A 27,971-nucleotide genomic window follows, 5' to 3' on the forward strand; every position below is an offset into this window, starting at 1 on the left:
GAGGTGCGTGAGCTCTTTATGTATTTTGGATGTCAAACCTTTATCAGATCTGTCATTTATGAATATATTCTCCCATACTGTAGGATGTCTTTTTGTTCTATTAGTGGTGTCTTTTGCTGTACAGTTTGATGTAGCCTTCAGTTTGATGTAGTCCCACTTGTTCATTTTTGCTTTTGTTTCTCTTGCCCGGGGAGATATGTTCATGAAGAAGTCGCTCACGTTTATGCCCAAGAGATTTTTCCCAAGTTTTCTTCTAAGAGCTTTATGGTTTCATGACTTACATTCAGGTCTTTGATCCATTTTGAGTTTACTTTTCTGTATGGGGTTAGACAATAATCCCGTTTCATTCTCTTGCATGTAGCTGTCCAGTTTTGCCAACAGCAGTTGTTGAAGAGGCTGTCATTTCCCCATTGTATATCCATGCTAAAAAGCTTCTGTACAGCAAAGGACACCATCAGCAAAACAAAAAGGCATCCTACAATATGGGAGAATATATTTTTAAATGACATATCCGACCATGGGTTAACATCCAAAATATATAAAGAACTCACACACCTCAACACCCAAAAAGCAAATAACTGTATTAAAGAATGGGTGGAGGATATGAACAAATACTTCTCCAAAAAAATTCAGATTGCCACAGGAACATGAAAATATGTTCCACGTCACTAATTATAAGGGAAAGGCAAATTAAAAACATAATGAGATATAACTTCACACTTAGTTAGGATGGCTAACATAGAAAAGACTAGGAACAGCAAATGCTGGTGAGGATGTGGAGAAAGGGGAACCCTCCTACACTGCTGATGGGAATGTAAACTAGTTCAACCATTGTGGAAAGCAGTATGGAGGTTCCTCAAAAAAACTCAAAATAGAAATACCATTTGACTCAGGAATTCCACTCCTAGGAATTTACCCTAAGAATGCAGTATCTCAGTTTCAAAAAGACATATGCACCCTTATGTTTATCGCAGCACTATTTACAATAGCCAAGAAATGGAAGCAACCTAAGTGTCCATCAGTAGATGATTGGATAGAGAAGATGTGGTACATATATACCATGGAATACTATTCAGCCATAAGAAGAAACAAACCCTACCATTTGCAACAACATGAATGGAGCTGGAGGGTATTATGCTCAGTGAAATAAGACAGGCAGAGAAAGACAAATACAAAATGATCTCACTCAGCTGTCAAGAATAAGAACAAAGCAAAAACTGAAGGAACAAAACAGCAGCAGACTCACAGAACCGAAGAATAGACTAACAATTGCCAAAAGGAAAGGGACTGGGGAGGGTGGGTGGGAAGGGTGGGAAGGGAGAGAGAAATGGAATAAGGGGCATTACAATTAACACACTAACATCGGGGTGGGGCACAGGGAAGGCAGTATAGCACAGAGAAGACAAGTATTGACTCTATATCATCTTACTAGGCTGATGGACAGTGACTGTAATGAGGTATGTGGTGGGGACTTGATAATGGGGGGAATCTAGTAACCACAATGTTGCTCATGTGATTGTATATTAATGATACCAAAAAAAAGTTCCAAAAATCTTTGTTTTCAAAACAGATTAGCATTATACATTTGCTTTTGTTAGGTGATTTAGTATATGCTAGAAAATTTATCTACATGGATTGTAAAATATCCATTAATATAGATGTGAATGTCAAATAATATTTCTAAGGTATTATCATGATACATCAACTAATTCTTCCATGTAAAATAATTTTAGTGCATATAATCTTAAAAAGAAATGTAAAACATGATTTGAATTGCTATCCTTCATATTAAAATGGTTTAAAATGTAAGAATTCCATTTATTGTGTTTAGGGTACTCTTTGTGTTTGATTATAAGCATGACAGAAATGGGAGAGGAACAAGTATAAAAACTAAATAAATAAATAAAATAGTTTTTCGAATAGTTTCCTTTCTCCCACTTCCTTCAGTGACTACAGAAACCTTAGTCAAATACAATCAGATCTTTCCATTTGCCAGTAAAAATCTCCCCAGTGGCCTTTGATTGCCTCATACTAAAAGAACAGTGCCTGGCTGTTGGTACTCATTAACTGTGGCATAAATGAATGTCCCAGCAATGTACTAACTAAGCATCCAGGCCAAAGCACAAGTGGTCAGCCTCAGCAAGCAACTGCAGGAGCAGAAGCACCAGATACAGTGAACATGGAAATGCAAGAGAACCTGACTCAAGTGGGCAATATCCTAATAAGTCTAAAAACATGGCTCTGGACACGAGTAATGAGACTGAGGTTCAACGTTGACAAACAGATTGGATCACAGAAGACTGACACCAGCAAAGATTATATTAACAGTGCCAATGCCAGGGCAAAGAAACTCAGTGAGAGCTGAAACTACCACTGTACTAGATTATTTATTTGCTTACCTAGTTCCCCCTCAAAGACATTACCTTTTCAGAGTTTGAAATTTCTAATTGGGAGACAATGTGGAAGGGCTAGAAGTAACAGCTCCCTATGGTTGTATGTTCTCTTTTCCCCTTGAGAATAGACTGCTGCTCAGCCTTCTTTTTAGTATTTTCTCTCTCAGTTCATGCTTTCAGATTGGTTTTCATACATCATATATAGGGTTGCCTTTCATCCTCTTCATTTATTTTAGAAGGTAATTTTGCTTTCAAGATTTGGAAGCATTGCAAAACATCTCTGGAAAAGGTAGGAGGAAGGGGCAGTAGTGCAAGGAGAAGCAAGAAAGAGGTACTTTTTTTTCAGTAAACCTGCAGGCCACAAAGCAAAAGTTGCATAGGCACAATGAAGGTCTAGTTGGGTTTGGTTTTTATTTTAAATTGCAGTTATTGCCACGTTAGGTTAATGCCTGATTTTGAAGCTTTTGTACACTCTATTTTGTCATACATCACAACTCAGCTCCTACATAGAATGAGCTTTCTGAAACTGACCTTAATTTCTGAACTCTTGGTCATTCCTATATGTGCATAGATTCTATGATCTTATTTCATATTGCACCAACTCTTTGCATAATGAATGGTTTTTCATTTGTATATTATTAGTAGTATCATGGTCCCATTATAGGTCTATTAATCTCATAAATTAGTCATTGAAGAAAAAATACATAAGTATTATAAGTAACATTACAGTTCGTCTCTAAAGTAAGGCTGAAATTCTTTGGGGCAAAGTTTGACAAAACAGATCATGTCAATTCAGATTTACCTCAGTGCCAACAATTATGTTTAGCTAGGAAAAAATAAATGTATTTAGATCTCAGGTAGAAAGATAGTCAGGTTGTTTTGAGTTTTATGTAGGTTTAGACTTTTAAAAAGCTAGAATTTACTCTGTTTAACTAAAAGTGATTTGGGAAATTAAAAAATCTGTCTTTTTTTTGTATGTGTTACATTGGTTTGAGTTTCTAACCAATTGTTTCTAAACATAAAACAATTTATTATTTTTATAACAATAAAGCACAGCTGTATACCATCAACTACCTTTCTAATGTCATATTATTTATAAGAAAGTAAAAACTTACAGATATTTGAAAATAAATTGACATGCATTCTACTTCCAAGGGGTTTTGTTATACAATCTCCCATTTTGTTTATAGCGCTCAGTATTTTTTTGCTCTCAACTTGCCTTGATCAGTCTTCCCAGACAACTCTGCATACTGCATACTTTTTATAAAAATGTACCCCCTTACTTCCAATAGTCATACTCCATCTTTTTAATGATATTCCAATTAGTCAGTGACAAATGTCTAAAACTAGCATAATGCAATTTTAGGAGTGAGTATATTTTGCTTTATGTAAGAACACAACTAAACTTGCAGATGGGACTTTTGAGGACATTGCAGTGCAGTGCTCACAGAAACCTTTCGTCATGTCTGAATATCAGTCATTATTTTTCAAAAAGGAGTGGGCAGCATATATGTCAGATCACTGATTAGGAAAAGATTGATGAAGCGAGTTTATAATTTCCTCTCCCCACCATCACCCAGGAGCACCACTTTGGCCACAAATCTGTCTCTGTTCAATACAGCTCTCCTAAATATATCCTGTTAGTAGTGCTGCCATCCGCTAGTTTCTAGAAACAAAACCAAGTGAATCTTTTTTAACTAGCTTCCTTTTGTAAAATCCATGCTTATTATTTCAGGATTGATTCAAAGATCTCATCAGATAAATATTAAACTCTTACAGCTCCCTGATCCGTGGAGGGAGCTACTGCTTTTTTAAAATCTTATTTAATAAAAGAGTGAACATTTGTGTTGGAAAGGAAGTTGTTTATCTGCAGGTCTCTCTTACTCCACAACATAGACCATGAGCAACTCTAGAGAAAAGACAATATTTCATTTGTATTTAAAAATTATTCAGTTTTAAATAGGGAATATGATAGGTATTCCATAAACTGCTTGTGTGTACTCACTGTCTGCTGAGCTCCAGGAATTCTGCTAAATGTCTTACATGGATTATTTCACTACTCATCTGAAAAATACTATTAAGTGGGTACTATGAGTATTCCAGTTTTGTAGAAGGTATATTGAAAATAAAAGAATTTACATTTTTGCTAAGGGAAAGTCTTGCAGCTGTGTTTGAGCAGTCCGTCAGGGCAAATAATGGCAAAAACTTGATGTAATGTCCCTGCTTTTCTGGTGCTTACATACTAGTGGGGTGATCATGCATAGGTCAAAGGGTTTTAACAATGAATGCATAATTCCACAGTCGGATAAATATATTGAATCAAAAAATGCATTACTTAATGATTATATTTTGTATTTTTATATTTGAATTCACTACCTAGATTGCATTCATTTGTTGTTAGCCACACATTTGAAACTTATATGACTTTGCGGATAACAAATACTACCCACTATAGATTAACTATTTTAAGTCCTGGCTGCAAATTACTTTCAGATTCTGGAAATTTTCCCTATGTGTTAAATTCACGGAGAAATACTTTTTTTAGAATTCATATCTGTTAATATGCATGGTTACTAAGATTTATGTCTCTCTTCCCAATTTCTGTTTGTACTTCCAAAAACATGCATACATATAAGCAAATGTTTCATTAAAATAATTACTTAAAATAAGATTTTCTTTTTGATATCCTTCTATGGAAAGTACACTCAATTTTTTAACAAATGTTTTTGTAGGCTTGTCACTGTGAAATTATTAATGAGAGTTTTGTCCACACTCTTTAATCTTCGTACTTATCTACATTTGCTCTTTAAATAAACCATTGCATGGAGTTAGTGATGAATATATATATTTTGCTATTATCAGTGTGTCTGATTATTGTGGTTGACCCTTAATCCTATTGATCATAGTCTTTAATCATGCTTACTGGGTAGAAATCAATACTAATTGATTAAAACTGTCACCAGTGAAACTAGCAGACTGTTTTTGCTGCTTAGAGATAATTTTCTGTATGGATCTATATTTTTGGTGAATCTATTGTTTTTATTTTACCATTGCTTGTAATAGTAATCATATAACCATATAGGATAGTCTAAAAGTCATACATGCTTTATGTCAATAAAGAAATTCACAATTACAGAAGAAAAATAATATTTTACAAATGAAAAGATTACTTGAGAAAGGTGAGTTTTGCTTTAGGTTTTTCAAATCTCATATGCTATTATTAAAACCAAGAATCAAAAGGTTGCCAAATAAATACAAGCACACAGAAGTAGAACAGATTTACTATCTAGAAATAAAGGCAAATATATTCAGGAACCTAGTATACAACAATGTTATATTTATGGGTCTCTAGGTAAGGGTTAAATGCTTTAAGTTTATAAATGAAATTGGTATGTGTAACTTTCTATTGCAAGAAAAACAAACATAAGTCCATATTTCACATCATATGCCAAACTGATCCCTAATTAATTAAAGACAGTCATTAAAAATCAAACATTAATATGTTAATAGCTTATTGCAAAAAATACCTGAATATTTATAAAACCTTACAGTGGAGAGATATTTCTAAATAAAGCCTTAACCTCTGCGTCTTCCCCACAAAATATTCAAAATCAAGGTGGAATTACAGCAGCTCCTAAATTATTCATGCCCTGAAACTCACTTTTAAATAGATAAATGGATCCTAGGAAAATTTCAGTTTATAGATGGAAATGTTTGATATGGTTTATAATTTTTTTATTGTTAATCACCAATAAACAGATTACCAGACTTATGAAAATTAGAAAATTGTTAAGAGAAATAAAAATATATACTCATGTTTTAAAACGAGTTTAAATAATTGGAATTAAAGCATTGAAGGAAAATATATGTGTCACTATTCAAATCAATGTTTTTGTTTTCTAAATAATCAACACTGTATTAATCACTCCTACCAGTAATTCTCAAAAAAGAGTGAATACCTTTAGCTCACTAATTAGCCCCCCAGTATGTCTTAGAATCCATAATGGAAAAGATGAAGGTACTCAGCTATGTGAATTTTTTAAATGTACGTATCAAAATACATCATGAAAAGATAACTTGGAAATGCCAGACTAAAGAAGAAAAAAATTGAGATTACATGACAAAGGGTCTTTCTCATAAATAGAATTATTTATACGACATTTTAAAAAAGAGATAGAAAAGATCATGTGGTGATGATTTGCAGCAAATAAATTTAATAGGCCCCCCAAAAAAGAAAGAAAGGGAATGTGTTCTAGACACCAAGTCTGGGGATCTCCCCATAGACAGAAATATGAAAATAAAATTACAGCAACAGTTACTTAAAATCAAACCTCAAAGTTGGTTGTTACTGGCAATAGAGGGTTATTTTTATGTAAGAAATCTGCTTTTACCACTATACACAATAAAATATTTTCAATATAGAGGAAATTAATGAATAAAATTTGGTACAGTTTAAATCAAAGCTACAAATCATGTCCTCATGCAGACAACCTTTCTTGTAATTTCTTCTAGGTTTTTTTTTCCTAAACTGTTTTCTTCAATAAAACAGGTAGACACTGCTATTCTCCCTAGAAGACCAAGAGACTTAAATTGTTTGTATGTGACTTGCTCACTCACTGATCAACTAACCTAATATAATTATGAGTTTGATCAGTCAGTCATGTATCTTCTGATTATATGTCATTTTTAATATTCAAAAAACTTTTAAACAGCTAAACTAATAGGAAGAATTGATATGTTCAATTCTGGTTCCTGTTAAAGGTGAAAATATATGCTGTATTAACCGCTATCAAACATTTTGTTTGAGTATTTTATCCATAATTTAACTCTAAATACTGTAATAAAGTTCATAGTTTAAGTCTATTTTTCCCCATAAGTGATGATGGCAATAATGTGTCCTTCTTGTAAGAAATAAAAAATAGCATTAAGGATAAAATAGCACTATGAAACAATCTAGCCAAAGAAATTAAATATTATAAAAATTAAGCATAATTCCTTGCTGAAAAAAATCATCATATTATCTACTGCAGCTCTATTTGGAAATTTTAACTTACATGAATCACTTTTGTCAGATCAGATGTCATTTTTGAATAACAGCTGATATATATCTTTTTATGCCTCTAAACCTAACGGAAAAATACTTAGGAAGACTCTCTTTGGCTTGAGACTATTTTCCTCCTTCACTGAAGGAATGTGAACAAAGCCAAGAAGTGTTACTCTGCCTTAAATGTATGATTTCCTCTGATTCTGCATCTTTTCTCCATGACCTTTCTTTACATAGCAGTGATTCTTCGCATTGTAGAACCCGTTTTAGACCTCAGGAAGATAGTCTAATTGTCTTTATTTTATTTATTTATTTATTTTTTAAATTTTTCTTTAAGGTATGACTGATATATACACTCTTACGAAGGTTTCACATGAAAAATCAATGTGGCTACTACATTTACCCATATCGTCAAGTCCCCACTCACACCCCAATGCAGTCACTGTCCATCAGTGCAGCAAGTTGCCAGAGATCCACTATATCCCTTCTCTGTGATACACTGTTCTCCCTGTGTTCCCCAACACCATATGTACTAAACATAATACCCCTCAGCCCCCTCCCTCCCCACCTGCCCTCCCACACCCCTACCCTTTGGTAGCCACTAGTTCATTCTTGGAGTCTCTGAGTCTGCTGCCATTCTGTTCCTTTGGTTTTGCTTCATTGTTATACTCCACAAATGAGGGAAATCATTTGGCACTTGTCTTTCTCTGCCTGGCTTATTTCACTGAGCATAATGTCCTCCAGCTCCAACCATGTTGTTGCAAATGGTAGGATTTGTTTCTTTCTTATGGCTGAATAGTATTCCATTGTATATATATGTACCACATCTTCTCTATCCATTCATCTACAGATGGACACTTAGGTTGCTTCCATATCTTGGCTATTGTAAAAAAGTGCTGTGATGAACATAGGGGTGCATATGTCTTTTTGAATCTGAGAAGTTGTATTCTTTGGGTATATTCCAAGGAGTGGGATTCTGGGGTCAAATGGTATTTCTATTTTAAGTTTTTAGGAACCTCCACATTGCTTTCCACAATGGTTGAAGTAGCTTACATTTCCACCAGCAGTGTAGGAGGGTTCCCCTTTCTCTGCATCCTCGCCAACATTTGTTGTTCTTAGCCTTTTTGATACTGGTCATCCTTACTGGTGTGAGGTGATATCTCACTGTGGTTTTAATTTGCATTTCGCTGATGATTAGTTATGTGGAGCATCTTTTCATGTGTCTGTTGGCCATCTGAATTTCTTCTTTGGAGAACCGTCTCTTCATATCCTCTGCCCATTTGTTAATCAGGTTATTTGCTTTTTGGGTGATGAGGTGTGTAAGTTCTTTATATATTTTGGATGTTAACCCCCTGTCAGATATGTCATTTACAAATATATTCTCCCATACTCTAGGATGCCATTTTGTTTTGTTGATGATGTCTTTTGCCATACAAAAACTTTTTAGTTTGATGTAGTCCCATGAGTTCATTTATGCTTTTGTTTCCCTTTCTCGAGGAGATGGGTTCAGGAAGAAGTTGCTCATGCTTATATTCAGGAGATGTTTGCCTATGTTGTCTTTTAAGAGTTTTATGGTTTCATGACTTACATTCAAGTCTTTAATCCATTTCAAGTTTACTTTTGTGTATGGGATTAAACAATAATCCAGTTTCATTCTCTCACATGTACCCATCCAGTTTTGTCAACACCAGCTGTTGAAAAGGCTGTCATTTCCCCACTGTATGTCCATGGCTCTTTTATCATATATTAATTGACCATATATGGTTGGGTTTATATCAGGGATCTCTAGTCTGTTCCATTGCTCCATGGGTCTGTTCTTGTGCAAGTACCAATTGTCTTGATTACTGTGGCTTTGTAGTAGAGCTTGAAGTTGGGGAGTGTAATTCCCCCTGCTTTATTCTTCCTTCTCAGGATTGCTTTGGCTATTCGAGGTCTTTTGTGGTTCCATATGAATTTTAGGATGCTTTTCTCTAGTTTGTTGAAGAATGCTGTTGGTTGCCAGGAGCCATGCTACTCAAGCTATGTAGCAAAGTTCAGGCTGGAGGAAGACCCCCACAAAACAAGGGCCTTTGCAGCTGGCTCTCCCCATTACCCACCTTGATTTTGTTATTCTCCATTATACTATTGGCTTTGCTTTTGCTTGCATTTTTGCCAAAGACTAAGCTAAATTTTGATAAGCAGCATGGAAATGAGGAGAACATAAACTTCCCCAAAGCTTTTCAGAACAGTGCTCCTGAAGAAAAAAACACACAGGGCCAGATGGCAATCTTGGCATAGAATACCGAAACCTGCAGTCAGTTAGTCAAACATTGACTACCCCATCTCCACCTAAGTAGGAATGCCCCCCTTGTTTGCAATGCTAATGAAATTAGTGACGAAGAGTTTTATAGGAAAATTAGAGAAATAGAGTTATAGGAGAATACTGAATGGAATAACCCTGTCTGACACTTATTCAATCTTCTCATGTTTTTCCTTCTGCTACTTCTATAGTTTTTCTTCTTCCTTCCTAATTACAGTTCTTTGCTAGAATTGGTGCCTCATATGTGAAATTACCAAGTACCATAATTCTTCCAAGTGGTTAAGATACCTCAAGACAAGTGCTCGGCATAGAAGCCATGGAGCATAAATCTGCAAAGAAGTGAAAAACTAGCCTTTTCCAAGAACATTACTTCTCTCTCACTTACCAGTTTTACATTTCCCTGTATGGCCCCAGAAGATGGTTGGTTAGCCAGAGACGGGTAAGATTCCTTATGAGACGAACAACCTAAGACAGGAACAGTTGCAGGGGGGCCATCAGGTGAGAAAATGGGGGCCAGCAGAGGTGAGTCTTAGAACCTCACCCCCCCCAGTTTTGAGAGAAATTGTCTACACCTGTGGATGTTTTGTTCCCCTTGTCTGGCTTGGATTAATACCTAGTCTACAGGCACAAACCTGATCATCTACACTTGCCTTCTTACAGTTCTAAATCATGCTTTCTATATTTATCTTTCATCTACCTATGCTAGAAAAAATATTATAAGGGGATAAAATGTACCCATTGCATTAGAAATATAGATGATGATGCCTGTCTAGCTAACTGTAGCAGTGGGTGACCCGTATTTCACCCTGAGCTGATAGACTTCATAGTCACTATTACATGCTGCATGTTTCTGTGGTCACATGCATTATTTAGAAACTGCTTTGCATAGAAACAGGAGACACAATAGAGTGCATGTTGCCAGGAAAAGTTTCAGTCAAGGAACAGAAAAAGATCACCTGTCTAACACTTGGCTAACCATGTATAGATTAGAAGAAAACAGAAAGAAAAAAGCTTGCCTATGCTTGTCAATCAAAAGAAAAAAAAATTAATCATATCCTTGTGCAAAATGGTATAAATAAAGCTGGTATTGGCCCTTTGTTGAGAGACCACCTCCATATGACTCTGTGTCCTGTCTCTCCATGAACCAACTCTGTGTCATCCTTTTGGGCTTCACACCCCACCACTGAAGCTGGACTCCAGCAGTTGATATTTTGATAGGAATTGCATTGAATCTATAGATTGCTTTAGGCAGGATGGCCATTTTGACAATATTAATTCTTCCTATCCATGAGCACAGGATGTGCTTCCATTTATTGGTATCTTCTTTAATTTCTCTCATGAGTGTCTTGAAGTTTTCAGAGTATAGGCCTTTCACTTCCTTGGTTAGGTTTATTCCTAGGTATTTTATTCTTTTTGATGCAATTGTGAATGGAATTGTTTTCCTGATTTCTCTCTCTCTCTCTCCTAGTTCATTGTTAGTGTATAGGAAAGCCACAAATTTCTGTGTATTAATTTTGTATCCTGCAACTTTGCTGAATTCAGATATTAGATCTAGTAGTGTTGGAGTGGTTTCTTTAGGTTTTTTTATGTACAATAGCATGTCATCTGCAAACAGGGACAGTTTGGATGCCTTTTATTTCTTTGTGTTGTCTGATTGCCGTGGTTAGGACCTCGAGTACTATGATGAATAGAAGTGGGGAGAGGGGGCATCCTTGTCTTGTTCCCGCTCTTAAAGGAAAAGCTTTCAATTTCTTGCTGTTAAGAATAATGTTGGCTGTGGGTTTGTCATATATGGCCTTTATTATGTTGAGGTACTTGGCCTCTATACCCATTTTGTTGAGAGTTTTTATCATGAATGGATGTTGAATTTTGTTGAATGCTTTTTCAGCATCTATGAAGATGATTATGTGGTTTTTATCCTTCTTTTTTGTTGATGTGGTGGATGATGCTGATGGATTTTCAAATGTTGTACCATTCTTGCATCCCTGGCATAAATCCAACTTTATCATGATGGATGATCTTCTTGATGTATTTTTTATTTCGGTTTGCAATATTTTGTTGTGTATTTTTACATCTATGTTCATCAGGGATATTGGTCTGTAATTTTCTTTTTTTGTGGTGTCTTTGCCTGGTTTTGGTATTAGAGTGATGCTGGCCTCATAGAATGAGTTTGGAAGTATTCCCTTCTCTTCTATTTTTTGGAAAACTTTGAGAATGGGTATTAGATCTTCACTCAATATTTGATAAAATTCAGCAGTGAAGCCATCTGGCCAGGAGTTTTGATTTTTGGTAGATTTTTGATTACCAGTTCAATTTCATTGCTGGTAATTGGTCTGTTCAGGTTTTTCTGTTTCTTCCTTGGTCAGCCTTGGAAGGTTGTATTTTTCTAGAAAGTTGTCCATTTCTTCTAGGTTATATAGTTTGTTAGCATATAATTTTTTATAGTATTCTCTAATAATTCTTTGTAGTTCTGTGGTGTCTGTACTGATTTTTCCTTTCTCATTTCTGATTCTGTTTATGTGTGTAGACTCTCTTTTTTTCTTGTAAGTCTGGCTAAGGGTTTATCTATTTTGTTTATTTTCTCAAAGAACTAGCTCTTGCTTTCATTGATTCTTTCTATGGTTTTATTCTTCTCAATTTTATCTATTTTTGCTTTTAGCTTTATTATGTTCCACCTTCTACTGACTTTGGGCCTCATTTGTTGTTCTTTTTCTAGTTTCAGTAATTGTGAGTTTAGACTGCTTATATGGGATTGTTCTTCTTTCTTGAGGTAGGCCTGTATTGCAATATACTTTCCTCTTAGCACAGTCTTGGCTGCATCCCACAGATTTTGTGGTGATGAGTTATTGTTGTCATTTGTCTCCACGTATTGCTTGATCTCTGCTTTTATTTGGTCATTGATCCATTGGTTATTTAGGAGCATATTGTGAAGCCTCCATGTATTTGTGGTATTTTTCATATTCTTTGTGTAATTTATTTCTAGTTTCATAGCTTTGTGATCTGAGAAACTGGTTGGTACAATTTCAATATTTTTGAATTTACTGAGGCTCTTTTTGTGGCCTAGTATATGATCTATTCTTGAAAATGTTCCATGTGCATTTGAGAAGAATGTGTATTCTGTTGCTTTTGGGTGTAGAGTTCTGTAGATGTCTATTAGGTCCATCTGTTCTATTGTGTTGTTCAGTGCCTCTGTCTCCTTACTTATCTTCTGTCTGGTTGATCTGTCCTTCAGAGTGAGTGGAGTGTTGAAGTCTCCTAGAATGGATTCTATTTCCCCTTTTAATTCTGTTAGTATTTGTTTCACATTTGTGGGTGCTCCTGTGTTGGGAATATAGATGATATTTATAATGGTTATATCTTCTTGTTGGATTGACTCCTTTAACATTATGTAATGTTCTTCTTTGTCTCTTGTTAATTTCTGTGTTTTGAAGTCTGTTTTATCTGATACAAGTACTGCAACTCCTGCTTTTTTCTCTCTGTTGGTTGCCTGAAATATCTTTTTCTATCCCTTCACTTTTAGTCTGTGTATGTCTTTGGGTTTAAAGTGAGTCTCTTGCAGGCAGCATATAGATGGGTCTTGTTTTTTTATCCATTCAGTAACTCTATGTCTTTTGATTGGTGCATTTAGTCCTTTTACATTTAGGGTGATTATCAATAGGTATGTACTTATTGTCATTGTAGGCTTTAGATTCATGGTTACCAAAAGTTCAAGATTAATTTCCTTACTATTTAAGAGTCTAACTTAAGTCACTTAAGATGCTGTTACAAACAAAATCTAAAGGTTCTTTTCTTTATCTCCTTTTTCTTCCTCCTCCATTCTTTATATGTTAGGTATCATATTCTGTATTCTTTGTCTATCCCTTGATTGAGTTTGGGGATAGTTAATTTAATTTTGCATTTGCTTAGTAATTAGCTGTTCTACTTTCTTTACTGTGGTTTTATTTCCTCTGGTGACAGCTATTAAAACTTAGGAACACTTCCATCTATAGCAGTCCCTCCAAAATAGACTGTAGAGATGGTTTGTGGGAGGTAAATTCTCTCAGCTTTTGCTTATGTGGAAATTGTTTAATCCCTCCTTCAAATTTAAATGATAATCTTACCGGATAAAGTAATCTTGGTTCCAGTCCCTTCTGCTTCATTGCATTAAACACAGTATGCCACTCCCTTCTGGCCTGTAAGTTTTCTGTTGAGAAGTCTGATGTTAGCCTGATGGGCTTTCCTTTGTATCTGATCTTATTTCTCTCTCTGGCTGCTTTTAATTGTCTGTCCTTATCCTTGATCTTTGCCAATTTTATTACTATATGTCTTAGTGTTGTCTTCCTTGGGTCCCTTGTACTGGGAAATCTGTGGATCTCCATGGCCTGAGAGACTATCTCCTTTCCCAGACTGGGGAAGTTTTCAGCAACTACCTCCTCAATGACACTTTCTATCCCTTTCTCTTTCTCTTGTTCTTCTGGTATCCCTATAAAGCAAATGTTGTTCTGTTTGGATTGGTGACATAGTTTTTCAATATTCTTTCATTCTTAGAGATCCTTTCTTCTCTCTGTGCCTCAGTTTCTTTGTATTCCTCTTTAGTTTCTATTTCATTTATCATCTCCTCCACTGTATCCAACCTGCTTTTAATACCCTTCACCATGCTCTTCAGCGATTGGATCTCTTACCTGAATTTATTCCTGAGTTTTTGAATATCTTTCCATACCTCCATTAGCATGTTGATGATTTTTATTTTGAACTCCCTTTCAGGAAGAGTCATAGGCTCCACATCATTTAAATTTTTCTCTGGAGTTATATTAATTTTGCTCTGGACCAGGTTCCTTTGGTGCTTCATATTTGTATATGGCACCTTATAGTGTCCAGAAGCTCTACTCTGGAGCTGTTCAGCCCCTGAAGCAATGTCAGGGGTCACAGGGGAATGGTATTGGTGCCTGGGGGAGGAAAGAGCTGTTCCCTGCTTCCTGGCTGCTGTGCCTGTCTCCACTGCCTTAACCAGTGGGCCCAGCCCACAGGTATAAGCTTTTGTTCCAGAGCAGCTGGATATGGATTCCTGCTTTTCATAAGTGGCTAAAATCTCAGTCTCTCCAGGAATTCTGCCTGTATTCACTTTCCAATCCAGTAATCATGTGAATATCATGAAAACACCATGAAATGTAGGTTTGTGCTCCCAGAGTAGATCTCTTGAGCTAGGTATTCAGCAGTCCCAAGCCTTCCACTCCCTCCCTGCTCTGTTTCTCTTTCTCCCACTGGTGAGCTGGGGTGGGGGAAGGGCTTGGGTCCTGCCTGGCCACAGCTTTGGTATGTTAGCCTCTTCCGTTATGTCTGATCTTTTCCCCAGGTCTATGCAGTCTGGTGCTGTCCTCTTTCCTGTTGCTCTCTCAGGATTAGTTGCACCAACTATATTTTCTAATTGTATACAGTTTTAGGAGGAAGTCTCTCTCTCTCCTCTCATGCCACCATCTTTAATCTTGTCTAATTGTCTTTACGTAAGTGCTTTGGCATTAGTACAACTTATTGAAAATTAACTATACTCTATGTCCGTATCTATACAAAGCATCATATCTGTATATTTCTTCCAGTTTTGTATGTATGTCTTTCCCACAACTCCCCTCCCTCACAAAATATCAATGAACAAAAGATATAGACGCTCACTTAAGACAATAGTGGCTATCCCGTCTAATGCTAAGGTGTACAGCAACATATTGCCATCAAAGACATTTTGAAGCAATATGACTTAAGCCTTAAGTTTACCTTAGAAAAGTAAAAAGGAATAGTGTCACCTTATAAAAATTAAGTGTTTCTTAGTGATATTCATTTCATGTTCCCTTCCCATAGGTTTGGCTTCAAGAGGCAGACCCAAATTTGTATACTAGTCTAGTATACTTTTGTTATGGATTGTTTTTTAAAGCAGCACAAGGAGCATGAACAATGAAGAGAATGCATAATATATGGGAAGATGAGCAGTGAATAATAAATTTTTAACTTAAACAAGAACCTGTTTCTCTCGAGGCTCAACAGTTTGATCAAGACACTGTGTTTTAAAATGCAGCTTATAACCTACCATACTGAAATACGGGGGAGAATGTGTTTCATATAAGATGTGAATTAAGAAATCTCATCCATAGGTTACATGTCTCAGGGAGTTGGACTTTTCCCTTTAATAAATATTTCCATCTAAATAGAAATGCCTCTGTAAAATGAAAACAGATGACAGTGCTATCTCCAAAGAGACAGTGTATTATTTTAAAATGGATGGAATGGCCAATGCTCTGCCCTATGACAGTTAAATGAGACAGTTTAAAAATAGCATTAACTTATCCACATGGACATGAAATTGAATCTCCATTTTTGTTCTAATTTGAGATGAAGAAAAGAGAAGGAAAAAGAATATCAAACCTAAGTATATTCTTACAAATATTATAAATATTATATGTAACAGTAACCCAGGGCATAGTACAATCTTAAATAATGTTTTTGCAACTTAGAGCCAACATTACTAATACCTTGATAGTCTTCATCACAGGTATTCAAAAAATGGAAAACAATTATTAAGTAGTTATTAATAGGTAATTTTATAATGAAATATTATTTGCTCAGTTTTTAGAATTGAATCTGAAAATTTTATTAGATTGGGCAGTGAATGTGAAGCAGATACAATCACAAGCTGATATATACTCTTGATATCATGCAGCTGTATTGTTCAACACATATCAGGAATTCTCATGGCATGAAGGGTCTGTCGTATTTATCTTGTCCTAAGCAAATTTTTAAAAATTTGTTTTAAAAAAAATCAAACAAATTTGATAAAACAAGTATGGCAAATTACTCAGGACAGAATGCTCCTCAATTTTGTCATTAGCCACAATACAGTATACTAAATTCTGTGGAGGAATATTAAATGTATATAGACATTTGGTGATTGGATTTTCCCCTTCTTTCTCATTCTCATTTCACCTAGTTGAGGAAGAGTATTGTATAAGCATTAAGGCAGCCAAGTGAGACTATAAGAAGTGAATCCTGTTAGCAAGAGAAAGTTTGTTTACCTTTCAGATGGTTGTCCTTGAAAAGTGTGAAACTTGGACAGGACAAATTTTATCCTTGTTGCCAAGGAATGTATAGCCTGGTGGAGTAATGTAGAAATGATGGTACTGTAAACAAAATTACAGCAAGTGAGATTGGCTCCTTCTTGGGAAAAGTACAAAAGTACTTAATATAGAAAAATCAACCCAGATGCCAGAATCACTGGTATCTTTCTGGATGGGTATGAATGATTTGAGCAAAGGGAAATGGCTAAAAGGAAAATGGAAAGCCAAAGTTGTCTAAATCAAAGAAACAACAGAAAAGACCTGAAAGAAAAAAGAAGTGCTGTGTTTCAAGGGGGTATAATTCAGTTAGGGAGTGACATGCGTCATCCAGTCAATTAAGAAACTTTATGGCTTGTGAAGGGATCTGGATTTTTAAACTGAAGCCAATGGATAATCATTGAAGATGTGTAAGCCAATCAGTGGAGGTGTAGTGGGAACTAGAGATCTGAGTTAGTGAGTAAAGATGGGCAGAGGGTGTCAAAATCAGAGGCGGGGAGACACAGTACAAGATGGTGCAGTAATTTCATCCCCTTGTAAAGATCACTTATACCAGTGGTCCTCAAGGGTGACCTTCTGATCCATGGGGCTTCCTGAGATAAGTAAACAGGGTCCACAAATGAATACAGTTTTTATAACGACACTAAAACCTTTTGCCTCTTCATTGTGTTGATGCACGCACAATGCAATCCCAAGGAAAAAATCCAGTTTCATTTAGGAATGTCATTGGTAAAGCAATAAAAGTTTTAAACATATATCTGTGCTCTTGAGTCAGCTCTTATTTATATTCTGTGTAATAAAATGAGAAGCTCACGGAAAGCACTTCAACTGCATATGGAAATACTAGCTTGGACAATTGTTTGACTTGTGAGCTGAACTAGCAGCTTTTGTTTTTGTGTAACATCATATTTACTGAAAAGAATGACTGAGACAAAGTATGGTTTTGCAGGCTTGTTTATTTCCAGACATTTTCTCAAAAATGAGCAAAGTAACTCTGCCACTTCAAAGAAAATAGTACTTGTTGATTTAGAATATAGTGTGTTTGAAATAGTCTTTCCTTCTCCATTTCCAGTTCTGCTCAGGATCAGAGATTTCAAGTAATTTACCCTAATTTACACTTAGCACAAAACTGTTTGAATTTTAATCGCTATTATTTTTCATAAAATTCCCAAAGTCAGAAGAGTAAACTGATATACTCTTGCTTTTATAATTGCGAAAATTACACAGTTTTCAGCATTCAGGTATCAGAAATAAGAATGATGAAATAAACTAGATGGCATATTTTTCCCTAGAAAATATAAATATCTGGGCCCCACACTAACAGATTCTGAATTAGACATTGTGAATTTGCCTGTTGTTGTCTTTAATGCCCTCAGTGATTATAATGTATGCTCAAAATAGAAAAATAGTGGCCCACAATGTGGTTTCCCTGTAAGTTAATTATGCTATGTAAAGTAGCAATAAAAACTTTGTCAAATTTGATTACAGCTACCATCATCTCAGATCCCTGAAGACAACACATATTTCCCTAATTCGTCATTGAAATAATTTAATGTCCTTCAAAATATATTTTTATGTATTGCTGAGTTAATTAATTAATACTTTCATTAATCAGATCTCTTTAAGATAGCTAATTTCCCAGTTTCCCAACAAGTATGGATGTTAGACAACTTCCAAATGAGGACTGGATGTGATTTAAAATACACATTGCAAGCCAATAGTCCCAATTACATAACTTATCAAGTTTTGGATCTATACTGCAAATTGTAAATTACAGCTAAACACTTCACTTAGATTGATTGGAATATCTAAGGATTATAATCTCCTTAAAAAAATCAAATTTGGGGCTTACTGTAGAATTTTCATGTTTTTAGGCAAAGATGCTAACCAAATTATCTTTCTGCTGACAAGAAATGAAGTGTAATATTTCAAGTTTGGATTAGCTATTAACTTTTTGAAATGCATAGATAATAGTCATATTCTGCACAAATCTAACATTAAATACTTATATCTCTAATGGCATACAATATACATAATGTATATTCATGAATTAGTTGCACAATATTTAAATGCATCACTAAGAGTTTTGCATTATACAACATACATTCAGTTACTGATAGTTTGTTGATCTGTTTGCAATTCTACTTTTTATTTAGACCTACTTTCCATATTCTCCCTGATATGTAAACATGGTACCCTATTAATTTAACTTCAGGTTTCCAGTTCACTAGACAGCGATGCCCTTGTTACACAATTGCTCTTGTTCTTTGTACTAAAACTGCAATTTTGTGAAATCTTGGAGCAAGTATGAATGTAGATTTGCTAATGAAGTAAAGCTATTAATATGAATTCATCCAACTCCTTACAGTGCACACTTAATGTAACATACTGTCAACTAATATACTAGAGAAACTTTGAGGAGATTAACAGTGTGAGCTCTAAGCTTTTACTTCAGAAATATACATTTCTATCAAATAGCTGGATCTATTCTTTTTAAAAGGGTACACAAATGTAAATTTCAAAAACTAGGAATCATCAAAAGAGATACAGATTTTAGCCATATTAAATTGAAGGAAATTGAGGTCCTTCTGACATGACTTTTTACCTTAGTTTGCCAAAATGAAAATTTGAGACACTTGTTGGCTGAGTACAGAGAGAATGTAACAGAATTCATGGGTGTATATCATAAATGGCAGGCATGAAAACCATCCACACTGATGACTGTATCTATTTAAAATAAGAAAATTTATTGAGGAACTCTGAAAAGAAAAATTTAACTTAAGAATCATAGTTTCAAGTTAAGTAAGTTCACAGTTCTTGTTCAGGAACTATGTCTAATAATTTTTAGCAATGCATTAATTTGCCTTCCTGGGGGTAAAACTATCACTGAGATGTTAATTATCTGCTTGTAAATCCATCTCACCAAAGATTATTATGTCCACCTTAATGTGTAGACACATTTTTAAACTAGGGTAAACTTTTATTTTCTGGTATTAAAATGTAAAATATAACTAAATTGTAAGAATTCTGTAAAGGTGTGCATGTATGCTTTTCTTTCCTCTTATCGGGTAACAGGAGATGTTTTATTTTATATTATAGTACTTAAGTGTTGTTAGTTTTGCATCATAGTATTTAAGTTACAGGATATCAAGGAAAAGAGTAAATATCACTCAAGGACTTGACTTCCTCCACTGGGGAAAGTATCAGTGTGTTTTGGTAGGACTTAGGACAGTTGTATCATGTTAGATAGATTTAAGCCCTTGTTATCACCTTTTTTTTGAGAGGGCATCTCTCATATTTATTGATCAAATGGTTGTTAACAACAATAAAATTCTGTATAGGAGACTCAATGCTCAATGCACAATCATTAATCCACCCCAAGCCTAATTCTCGTCAGTCTCCAATCTTCTGAAGCATAACCAGCAAGTTCTTACATAGTGAATAGGTTCTTACATGGTGAACAGTACAAGGGCAGTCATCACAGAAGCTTTCGGTTTTGATCACGCATTATGAACTATAAACAATCAGGTCAAATATGAAAATTCCTCTGATTTTTATAATTGATTTATATGTGAATCCCACATTTCTCCCTTATTCTTATTCTTATTATTATTTTTACTTTATTTTATTTTTAATAAAATCCTGAAGTGGTAGGTATATGCAAGATAAAGGTAGAAAACATAGTTTAGTGTTGTAAGAGAGCAAATGTAGATGATCAGGTGTGTGCCTGTAGACTAAGTGCTAATCCAAGCTAGACAAGGGCAATAAAACGTCCACGGATGCAGAAGATTTCTTTCAAAACAGGGGGGGTGAGGTTCTAAGCCTCACCTCTATTGATCCTCAATTTCTCACCTGATGGCCCCCCTGCAACTGTGCATGTCTTAGGTTGTTCCTCCCTTGAGGAATGTTACCCGTCTCTGGCTAACCAGTCATCTTCCGGGGCCATACAGGGAAATGTAAAGTTGGTAAGTAAGAGAGAAGCAATATTGTTTAAAAAGGTTAGCTTTTTACTTCTTTGCAGATTTATGCCCTGTGGCTTCTATGCCCAGCATGTATCTTGAGGTATCTTTACCACTTGGAAGACTTATGATACTCGGTAAATTCGATATGAGGCACAAATTCTACTAAAGGGTTGTAATTAGGAAGGAAGAAGAAAAGCTATAGAAGTAGCAGGCAGAAGAAAACATGGGAAGATTGATTATTTCTTTGACATATCTTCTTGTAGAGTAACTTCAGCATGTATAGTTTTAAACTATTAATTAAGTTGCACACACACATTAACATAATAGGAATACAGTTATATAACCAAAGCAGACCTATAATTACCAGCCATCTCCAGTGAAACCAAGAAAACCAGTTAGGCATTTGTGAAAATTTATCTATGATATGATGGATATTGTCCAACTGGACTCGAACAGTCTGAGAGGAATCAGACAAATTAAAACAACCCATTCCTGGGAACTGTTCACATCCCATATGTTCTTTTAACAGTAGATAGTCTGTAGTTGTAAGATTTTGGAGCACTACAACTTGCACTTCTCCTAATTCTTGGGTGAGTTCGAACAGTATAGATTCAGTCAAATTTGTTCTTTTACTGCATGCACAGGCCAGCTTAGATATCTCCTTCTTCATTCCCATGGAAAGTTCAGGAACTGGTGGGATGAATACAGCTACAACTGTAGCAGCACCTGGATCTTCGTTGAGGTTTTTTGATGATCATCTTCTGGTACGACTCTTCCAGAGAGTGCTGATGTTGGAAGTTCTCCTTCTTCATATCATATCTTAGTTCATTTTCTGGGTAGCCATATTAGGCTTTGATCCTCTGTATAAACACAAACAGACCCTTTTCCCACACTTTGATAATGCCCTTTATACCATTGTGTAGAACTCATTGGAGGACACCACACAGGAACTGCTTTTTTTCTTTTTTTTTTGAGAAAGGAATATTATCAGAAAAATGTACCTCCATAGCCAAACATCTGAAACTCTTTGAGTGATCAAAATTAAGGATATTCAAAGCATGCATTAATCATTGGTTTACAGTTAGTTTTTTCCTATCAGGGAGTAATCCCCCTTTCTTTCTTTCTTCCTTCCTTTCTTTCTTTCTTTCTTTCTTTCTTTCTTTCTTTCTTTCTTTCTTTCTTTCTTTCTTTCTTTCTTTCTTCCTTCCTTCCTTCCTTCCTTCCTTCCTTCCTTCCTTCCTTCCTTCCTTCCTTCCTTCCTTTCTTTCTTTCTTTCTTTCTTTCTTTCTTTCTTTCTTTCTTTCTTTCTTTCTTTCTCTCTCTCTCTCTTTCTTCCTTCCTTCCTTCCTTTCTTTCTTTCTTTCTTTCTTTCTTTCTTTCTTTCTTCCCTTCTTTCTTTCTTTCTTTTTTTTGGTTATCATTAATCTACACTTACATGAAGAACACTATGTCTACTAGGCTCTCCCCTATACCAGGTCTCCCCACAAAGCCCCCTACAGTCCTCCCCTTTCTCCCACCCCCCTTTATGCACGCTAATCTTAATACCCCTCTTCTTCTTCCCCCCCCTTATCCCTCCCTCCCCACCCATCCTCCCCAGTCCCTTTCCCTTTGGTACCTGTTAGTCCATTCCTCGGTTCTGTGATTCTGCTGTTGTTTTGTTCCTTCAGTTTTTCCTTTGTTCTTAAACTCCACAGACAAGTGAAATCATTTGGTATTTCTCTGTCTCCACTTGGCTTATTTCACTGAGCATAATACCCTCCAGCTCCATCCACGTTGCTGCAAATGGTAGGATTTCCCCTCTTCTTATGGCTGAGTAATATTCCATTGTGTATATGTACCACATCTTCTTTATGCAATCATCTACCGATGGACATTTAGGTTGCTTCCAATTCTTCGCTATTGTAAATAGTGCTGCAATAAACATAGGGGTGCACCTGTCTTTTTCAAACTTGATTGCTGCGTTCTTAGGATAAATTCCTAGGAGTGGAATTCCTGGGTCAAATGGTAAGTCTGTTTTGAGCATTTTGAGAAACATCCATAGTGATTTCCACAATGGTTGAACTAATTTAGATTCCCACCAGCAGTGTAGGAGGGTTCTCCTTTCTCCACAGCCTCGCCAACATTTGTTGTTGTTTGTCTTTTGGATGGTAGCCATCCTTACTGGTGTGAGGTGATACCTCATTGTAGTTTTAATTTGCATTCCTCTGATAATTAGCAATGTGGAGCATCTTTTCATGTGTCTGTTGGCCATCTATATTTCTTTTCTGTATAACTGTCCGTTCAGTTCCTCTGCCCATTTTTTTTTCAATTGGATTATTTGTTTTTTGTTTGTTGAGGCATGTGAGCTCTTAATATATTTTGTACATCAAGCCTTTATCGGATCTGTCATTTACAAATATATTCTCCCATACTGTAGGGTTCCTTTTTGTTCTATTGATGGTGTCTTTTGCTGTACAGAAGCTTTTCAGCTTAATGTAGTCCAACTTGTTCATTTTTGCTGTTGTTTTCCTTGCTGGGGAGATATGTTCAAGAAGAGGTCACTCATGTTTATGTCTAGGAAGTTTTTGCCTATGTTTTTTTCCACGAGTTTAATGGTTTCATGACTTACATTCAGGTCTTTGATCCATTTTGAATTTACTTTTGTATATGGGGTTAGACAATGGTCCAGTTTCATTCTCCTACATGTAGCTGTCCAGTTTTGCCAGCACCATCTTTTGAAGAGACTCTCATTTCGCCATTGTATGTCCATGGCTCCTTTATCAAATATTAATTGACCATATTTGTCTGGGTTAATGTCTGGAGTCTCTAGTCTGTTCCACTGGTCTATGGCTCTGTTATTGTGCCAGTACCAAACTGTCTTGATTACTATGGCTTTGTAGTAGAGCTTGAAGTTGGGGAGTGAGATCCCCCCTACTTTATTCTTCTTTTTCAGGATTGCTTTGGCTATTTGGGGTCTTTGGTGTTTCCATATGAATTTTTGAATTATTTGCTCCAGTTCATTGAAGAATGTTGCTGGTAATTTGAGAGGGATTGCATCAAATCTGTATATTGCTTTGGGCAGGATGGCCATTTTGACGATATTATTTCTTCCTAGGCACGAGCATGGGATGAGTTTCCATTTGTTAGTGTCTCCTTTAATTTCTCTTAAGAGTGACTTGTAGTTTTCAGGGTATAGGTCTTTCACTTCTTTGGTTAGGTTTATTCCTAGGTATTTTATTCTTTTTGATGCAATTGTGAATGGAATTGTTTTCCTGATTTCTCTTTCTATTAGTTCATTGTTAGTGTATAGGAAAGCTACAGATTTCTGTGTGTTAATTTTGTATCCTGCAACTTTGCTGTATTCCGATAACAGTTCTAGTAGTTTTGGGGTGGAGTCTTTAGGGGTTTTTTTTGGACAATATCATGTCATTTGCAAATAGTGACAGTTTAACTTCTTCTTTACCAATCTGGATTCCTTGTATTTCTTTGTTTTGTCTGATTGCTGTGGCTAGGACTTCCAGTACTTTGTTAAATAACAGTGGGGAGAGTGGGCATCCCTGTCAAGTTCCCAATATCAGAGGAAAAGCTTTCAGCTTCTGGCTGTTCAGTATAACGTTGGCTGTGGGTTTATCATATATGGCCTTTATTATGTTGAGGTACTTGCCCTCTATTTCCATTTTGCTGAGAGTTTTTATCATGAATGGATGTTGAATTTTGTCAAATGGTTTTTCAGCATCTATGGAGATGATCGTGGTTTTTGTCTTTCTTTTTGTTGATGTGGTGGATGATGTTGATGGATTTTCGAATGTTGTACCATCCTTGCATCCCTGGAATGAATCCCACTTGGTCATGATGTACAATCCTTTTGATGTATTTTTGAATTCGATTTGCTAATATTATGTTGATTATTTATGCATCTACGTTCATCAGGGATATTGGTCTGTTTTTTTCTTTTCTGGTGGGGTCTTTGCCTGGTTTTGGTATTAGGGTGATGTTGGTTTCATAGAGTGAGTTTGGGAGTATTCTCTCCTCTTCTATTTTTTGGAAAACTTTAAGGCGAATGGGTATTATGTCCTCCCTGTATGTCTGATAAAATTCCAAGGTAAATGCATCTGGCGCCGGAGTTTTGTTCTTTGGTAGTTTTTTGATTACCACTTCAGTTTCGTTACTGGTAATTGGTCTGTTTAGATTTTCTGTTTCTTTCTTGGTCAGTCTTGGAAGGTTGTATTTTTCTAGGAAGTTGTCCATTTCTCCTTGGTTTCCCAGCTTTTTAGCATATAGGTTTTCATAGTATTCTCTAATAATTCTTTGTATTTCTGTGGGGTCCGTTGTGATTTTTCCTTTCTTGTTTCTGATTCTGTTGATTCGTGTTTACTCTCTTTTCCTCTTAATAAGTCTGGCTAGAGGCTTATCTATTTTGTTTATTTCTCAAAGAACCACTTCTTGGTTTCATTGATTTTGTTATTGTTTTATTCTTCTCAATTTTATTTGTTTCTTCTCTGATCTTTATTATGTCCCTCCTTCTGCTGTCCTTAGGCCTCATTTGTTCTTCTTTTTCCAATGTCGATAGTTGTGACATTAGACCATTCACTTGGAGTTGTTCTTCCTTCTTTAAATATGCCTGGATTGCTATATACTTTCCTCTTAAGACTGCTTTTGCTGTATCCCACAGTAGTTGGGGTGTTGTGTTGTTGTTGTCGTTTGTTTCCATAAATTGCTGGATCTCCATTTTGATTTGGTCATTAATCCATTGATTATTTAGGAGCGTGTTGTTAAGCTTCCATGTGTTTGTGAGCCTTTTTGCTTTCTTTGTACAGTTTATTTCTAGTTTTATGCCTTTGTGGTCTGAAAAGTTGGTTGGTAGGATTTCAATCTTTTGGTATTTACTGAGGCTCTTTTTGTGGCCTAGTATGTGGTCTATTCTGGAGAATGTTCCATGTGCGCTTGAGAAAAATGTGTATCCTGTTGCTTTTGGATGTAGAGTTCTGTAGATGTCTATTAGGTCCATCTGTTCTAGTGTGTTGTTCAGTGCCTCTGTGTCCTTACTTATTTTCTGTCTGTTGGATCTGTCCTTTGGTGTGAGTGGTGTGTTGAAGTCTCCCAGAATGAATGCATTGCATTCTGTTTCCTCCCTTAGTTCTGTTAGTATTTGTTTCAGATATGTTGGTGCTCCTGTATTGGGTGCATATATATTTATAATGGTTATATCCTCTTGTTGGACTGAGCCCTTTATCATTATGTAATGTCCTTCTTTATCTTTTGTTACTTTCTTTATTTTGAAGTCTGTTTTGTCTGATACCAGAATTGCAACACCTGCTTTCTTCTCTCTGTTGTTTGCATGAAATATCTTTTTCCATCCCTTGACTTTAAATCTGTGCATGTCTTTGGGTTTGAGGTGAGTCTCTTGTAAGCAGCATATGGATGGATCTTTTTTTTTATCCATCCCACTACTCTATGTCTTTTGATTGGTGCATTCAGTCCATTTACATTTAGGGTGATTTTTGAAAGGTATGTACTTATTGCCATTGCAGGCTTTAAGTTTGTGGTTACCAAAGGTCCAGGGTTAGCTTCTTTACTATCTTACTGTCTAACTTGCTTGTTGAGCTATTATAAACACAGTCTGATAATTCTTTATTTCTCTCCCTTCTTATTCCTCCCTCTCCCTTCTTCATATGTTGGGTATTTTGTTCTGTGCTCTTTTTAGGAACGCTCCCATCTAGAGCAGACCCTGTAAGATGCCCTGTAGAGGTGGTTTGTGGGAGGCAAATTCCCTCAACTTTTGCTTGTCTTGGAATTGTTTAATCCCTCCTTCATATTTAAATGATAATCGTGCTGTATACAATAGTATTGGTTCGAGGCCCTTCTGTTTCATTGCATTAAGTATATCATACCATTCTCTTCTGGCCTGTAGGGTTTCTGTTGAGAAGTCTGATGATAGCCTGATGGGTTTTCCTTTGTAGGTAACTTTTTTTTCTCTCTGGCTGCCTTTAATACTTTGTCCTTGTCTCTGATCTTTGCCATTTTAATTATTATGTGTCTTGGTGTTGCCCTCCTTGGATACCTTGTCATGGGAGTTCTGTGTACCTCTGTGGTCTGAGAGGCCATTTCTTCCCCTAGTTTGGGGAAGTTTTCAGCAATTATTTCTTCAAAGACACTTTCTATCCCTTGTTCTCTCTCTTCTTCTGGTACCCCTATAATGCAGATATTGTTCCATTTCGATTGGTCACTCAGCTCTCTTAGTGTTCTTTCATTCCTGGAGATCCTTTTATCTCTCTCTGCATCAGCTTCTCTGCATTCCTGTTCTCTGTTTTCTAGTCCATTAATGGTCTCTTGCATCTCATCCATTCTGTTTTGAAGTCCTTCCAGAGCTTGTTTTATTTCTGTATTCTTCTTCCTTAGTTCTTGCATATTTCTCTGCAAGTCCATCAGCATGGTTATGACTTTTGTTTTGAATTCTTTTTCAGAAAGACTGGTTAAATCTATCTCCCCAGGTTCCTTCTCAGGGGAAGATGTAGCAGATTCCGACGTTGTCTGGGTTAGTCTTGTCTGTTTCAAACTTTTTTGCCTTTCCATGTTGATGTGTGCTATTGACTGTCAGCTGGGAGAGCCAAACTTTCCACTTGCTACTGGCCTTTCTTTACTGGGACAACTGCGATCCCCAGTGGCTTGTGTTGGGCAATTGCGTGTAGACTGGGTCTTTGTGTCTTGCCTGGCCCGTATGGAGGATGCTCCCTTGCTGAGGTGTGGCCAGCCTCAGGCTGCTTCTCTGCAATGGCCAGGCCCCGGAGGGGTAGTGTACAGGGGGCTGTTTGGCTGTTTACCTCTGTGAGGGGTCTCAGAGCTGTTGCCCAGGGGGTTAGTGCGCTCGGGTTTCCCTGGAATTTCCAGCTGCTGGGCTGCAACCTGGGTTGTTTCCATCCAGCTGTTTGTCCCTGTCCCTTTAAGACTTTCAAAAAGCACTCACTTTTGTTTTTCACAGGGGCATCAGCTTCGGGACCCACTTAGAGGTCTTGATGCCCTGTTTCCCTAGTTTCCAGCCTTTTACGCATGCACTGTGTTAGCGCTCTGGTGCAGATGGTTATGGCTGGGTGTTTAGCAGTCCTGGGCACCCTCTCCCTCCCTGCTCTGTCTCCTCTCCTCCCGCCGGGAGCTGGGGTGAGGGGTGCTCGTGTCCCGCCGGGCCGGGGCTTGTATCTTATCCCTTTCACCAGGCACTGG

The sequence above is a fragment of the Manis javanica genome, chromosome 9, assembly GCF_040802235.1.
Source record: "Manis javanica isolate MJ-LG chromosome 9, MJ_LKY, whole genome shotgun sequence".
NCBI lineage: Eukaryota > Metazoa > Chordata > Mammalia > Pholidota > Manidae > Manis > Manis javanica.